The sequence below is a fragment of the Ictalurus furcatus genome, chromosome 19 (assembly GCF_023375685.1).
Source record: "Ictalurus furcatus strain D&B chromosome 19, Billie_1.0, whole genome shotgun sequence".
Lineage (NCBI taxonomy): Eukaryota > Metazoa > Chordata > Actinopteri > Siluriformes > Ictaluridae > Ictalurus > Ictalurus furcatus.
Window position 1 is genome coordinate 22496042 of NC_071273.1, and position 5042 is coordinate 22501083.

The following is a 5042-nucleotide window of genomic DNA, read 5'->3' on the forward strand; positions in this document are numbered from 1 at the left end:
CCGGACGTTTCCGCATCACACGCACTTACAGCAAATGTACACACTACACACACACACACACACACACACACACTAAGCTTTAGCAAAGTGTTTAACACAACCTAAACGAGCTTTTCGGCTGCATTTCCACACGATGAAATCCTTAAACCTTCTACAAGTCCACCACATGAGGGATCTCATCTCATCTCACCTCACCTCTCTCTCTCACACACACACACACACACACACACACACACACACACTCTACAATGGGGGGGGGGGGGGGGGACAGCTAACATTACACATCATGCATTAGTGCTAGGACATCTTCCACTTTCTCCTAATGTTATCTTCATAACCTTTCATCTAGCATCCTTCTTTATTATTATTATTATTATTATTATTATTATTATTATTCCTCCTGCCAAGAAGCTAAAATTCCCAAGGAGAAAGAGAGACACAGCCAAGCAGCAAATGACAAACCGCCAGCTAGCAAGCTTACACCTTTCTCTTTATAATGTTGCATAACACTAAACAGTCCTCATGCCATCATGCAAGTTAAAGACTATACATTCTCTCTACATATTCTCTTGTGATGATCATAATCAAGATGATGATGATGATGATGATCCTGTCATGAAGAAGCTTGGTCTCAGAGCTGCTCTCTGGTCTAAACATCTACACAGTTCTTCATTTCATTCCTTTTTAAAAGTCAATGAGCATTAGTTAGCAGCAAGGACCCGCTATCTATCTATCTATCTATCTATCTATCTATCTATCCATCCATCTCACGCGCCACGGATAGAGAACATTACACAATAACATCTAAGGGGGAAAATGTGCCTCACCTTGTATGTAGCCTAGGACCATGTCGCTGTCTATACGCATGGACTTTATGTGTGTGTGTGTGTGTGTGTGTGAGAGAGAGCGAGCGAGATATTTATATATATTTAAATATCATTTCCTAATGATGTAGCCAGAAAAACAATGAGCTCGAGCTCTCTCTGCTCTCTGACCTGTCATCACGCTGCTCCGACACGCGCGTGCGTTCGAATCGCTATTCGGTTTTTTTTCCCCTTTTCTTTTTAAAAAAGAAATATTTAAATCCCAACGACTTAACGGTAACTCTCCAACGGAACGCTGTCACTCTGACACCCACACCGACTAACCAACACACAAACTCACATAAAAACAACAGAGAGGAAAATAAATTCATCTTCCTCTTAGATCATTTACCTACTGGGTAGTTGTTGCGGTTTTTTTTTTGTTTTTAAAAACCGGACCAGTCCATTCACTTGGCTTGGCTTGGCTTGACTTGACTTGTCGTAGTTCCCCAGTGCTAGCCAATTTGGCTAGCTAACGTTAAAGAAAGGGCTAAAACAGTTCCCGAGCTGGATATGTATGTATGTATGTATGTATGTATGCATGCATGCATGCATGTATGTATGTATGTATATATATCTATCCCCGCCGCCCCCCCCCCTCAGAAAAAAAAAAAAAACGGAAAAAAACCCCTTAGCCGCAGCTCAGAAGCGCGTGCTGGCAATGAAAGCGAATTGCAGGAAGAAATATTTTTCAGCACAATAGTGAAAAAATGGAAATGAAAATTAATTTTAAAATACATCTAATGTATATATTAAAATGTATATGTATATATTTATAAGACACTCACCAAGCGGCGTTCGCACAAGTCTCCGTGAGCCGCACTCTCCAGCCTGTCCACCACCCTCCTTCAATCTGCTGCGAAGCCCCGCCCACTGGCGAGCGTCGCTGGGGGACACGTGACCCACGTCAGGAGGACGGGTCTAAGAGATATTAATACGAATCCCCTATTGGCTTAACCGAGATATCTGTCGCTGCTGGAAACCGTGACGTCACCAGCCATTCTCTGAGATATACATATATTTATATTGATATTTATATATTTTTTTACATTTTGACCTATTCGTTTGTGGTATATGAATGCAGAATTCAAACCGCGAATTTAAAGAAAGAATGTTCGTAGTACGCATAATGCAGATTTGACAAAAAAGAATTCAATAATAATAATAAAAAAAATTTAAGCTCGTGCACAACTCCGGCTCTCTAAGCCCCGCCCACAGTCTGGGACAAGTCTTCCCCAGCGGCTAATTAAAGCCGACGTCACTCTTTCCATGACGTAGAGATTTTCTATCTTGATTCGATAGCGCTGTACTGGCAGCACACAAGACCTTACACACACACGCATACATACATTATGTGTGTGTGTATGTATATATATATATATATATATATATATATATATATATATATACACACACATAATAGTTTTTTATTTTTTCTCTTGTATTTTTTACTTTTTTCTCTTTAGTTTTATATATATTATAGTTATTTATATATTTATATATTATAGTACATATATATAATTCATATTTATAACTATATGGGGCACACGGTGGCTTTGTGGTTAGCATGTTCGGCACACACCCCCAGGGTTGGGGGTTCGATTCGTTTGCATGTCCTCCCCGTGCTGCGGGGGTTTCCTCCGGGTACATCGGTTTCCTCCCCCAGTACAAAGACATGCACGGTAGGCTGATTGTCATGTCCAAAGTGTCCGTAAGTGTACGAATGGGTGTGTGAGTGTGTATGTGATTGTGCCCTGCGATGGATTGGCACCTTGTCCAGGGTGTAACCCCGTCTTGTGCCCGATGCTCCCTGGGATAGGCTCCAGGTTCCCTGCGACCCAGTAGGCTAAGCGGTATAGAAAATGGATGGATATAACTATATGACCAAAAGTACAAACACATTCTATACAACCGAATGCTTCAATCTTTGTGGCAACAATTGTGCGTCGGTCAGGTGTCCACATACTTTTGACCTTAAGTGTATATTTCTAAACTTTAAAACTTTGAAAACACCAGGTGTTGCATGCATATTAAACGATTTAAATGTTGATCCTTATTCATTAAAATGAACTCCTTCCATAAATGTTAAATAAACGTCTCTTTACTCTGTACTATGGGAGCAATACCGTACTGGAACGTGTGCATGAATACAAACCTGCGATTTCAAGCCGCACAACTATCAGAGCTAGAAAAATATAGAGTACAGAAAACGAATCGACGCCTTCTGACCGATCAGAATCGAGAATTTAACAGCGCTGTGATATGAGGCGAGATATCGTGTACAATGTTGAAAGTATAAAACGTATGTTGTCTTTACAGAGTGCAGATGTTGCATACTCAATTCAAACAAGAACCGGTGAGAATATACTGTACTTTAGAATATACATATACAAATGTCCTGACTGCTGACTGCTGGTGGGTGAACTCGCTACTCTGAATTGCCTCTAGGTGTGAATGTGAATTTGTGTGCACAGTGTTCCACCCAGGATGAATTCCCGCCTCACATCCGGTGTCCCTGGGATATTCTCCAGATCCTCCACCACCCTAACCAGGATAAAGCGCTTACTGAGCGTATTGACAGTTTCCTATGGTGAATAATGCTTTAGAGGCATCGTTATTAGATGTTCCTGCCTCGGCTGGTTTGTAGATATCCAATCATCGGACAGGGCCGAGTAAAGGAGCGGTTATTATCTGGGTAGGTCACTCTTACTGACACCAATATAGTAACATATCTACAGTGCTGGTTCTAGTATATTACTCACAACACTGTGTACACTTACTGACACTCTTCACTTGTTGGTGCACCTTGTAGAGGGTCAGTTATGACTACAGAATCACTGTTGGCTGGATGTTGTTGGTTTTCTCAACCCCGCAGTGACGAAAAAAACAACTTCAAAACCTTCAGTAACACCACCGTTCAGCATCACCGCGGCACTGAGTGTGATCCACCGTCAAATGATATCTTGTGGTCCCTTTTCTTTCCATTGATGGATGAAGTAGTGATTGGCAGACGTTGTGCCAAGCAACAAAACGCCTATAGTTAGTAATTAGATATTATCTATCTCATATGCGTACATGATAAAATGGCAAATGAGTGTATTACACAATATAAGGGTCATCCGGATAAACCTAGAAAGGTTATAAGAAACAAGTCACTAGTGTATATATATATATATATATATATATATACACATGTGTGTGTAAATCCGAGACAGTTTTAGAAGCTACTTTCCTGTTCAGTCACCAAATATTTAACGGTGGAGTCATGTTTTGAAGAAAGTCCCCATAACGCTATAGTCTGGGAAGCACTGAGAAGTTATTGTATGTGTCGGTAATAGGATTGAGTGTGTAGGCACAGTGGCATGTAGTTGAAAGTAAAAATGCAAATAGGGGGTTTCCCATCTCTTCTGGCCTCTTAAGTCGATGACTACAAGGCCTTGCGCACGCTTAACAGCTCTAACGCATCCTTTTTTGGTCTGTCATACACACCCACACCCACACACACACACACACACACCCACACACCCACACACGCTCACCGCAACTGCCGTGATGGTGACTGTGAAGTGGTTTACTGCCTCAAATTTGGGCACCAAACAATCCAGAGGAACTCTCTACCGTCTAACAGTCAGAGATCAGGGCACACGCAGGTCCTTTCATTCAAAACTAGCCCCGTTCACCTCAACAGTCTTTTGACAATCGGATCCTACATACAGCAAGTGAGGAATAAAAGACACGGGGATGTGCTCGTATAGGAAAATAATCAACAACGTGGTGGTGTGATGAAGCGGAGCTACTGTTTATTTCGATTGTTTTTCTATCACAGCACATCCGGGTCAAGATTTTACACAAATCTGACATTGGAGACGCCTTCCAGAAATGTGAAATAAACATTTTCTCACATAAAAAAAAAAAAAAAAAAAAAAACTTCCCCAAAGCAACATTTACACATATTTATTTATTTATTTATTTATTTATTGTGTGTGTGGAATGTCCACCTTACAAGTTCGTGCAGTTCCTCGGGGACTTCGCGATTTCGCAGAAATGAACGCAAACTCCGCAATATTCGCAGGAGCCTGCGATTTTTTTCAAAATTAGCGGCGATTTGGGCCACGTATCAAGTGACATCGCGCATTTAGCAAAAGCCCACGTCGATCCACGTGCGTCGAACACGAGTAC

The 5042-nt window shown here is 41.4% G+C and overlaps 1 protein-coding gene across 2 annotated transcripts in view; it reads right to left on the reverse strand.

Moving 5' to 3' along the window:
- The window catches only part of atp2b1a (ATPase plasma membrane Ca2+ transporting 1a), a 45311-nt gene extending 43561 nt beyond the window's left edge, over positions 1-1750 (reverse strand). The window contains exon 1 of one of the 2 annotated variants that reach the window (XM_053650893.1): positions 1652-1750. The gene's annotated coding sequence lies outside the window, so the exon portion shown is untranslated. Of the gene's footprint in view, positions 1-101; positions 210-1651 lie in introns of those variants that run through there. The other variant, XM_053650892.1, reaches the window with a different exon arrangement.
- Positions 1751-5042: the final 3292 nt, after the last annotated feature.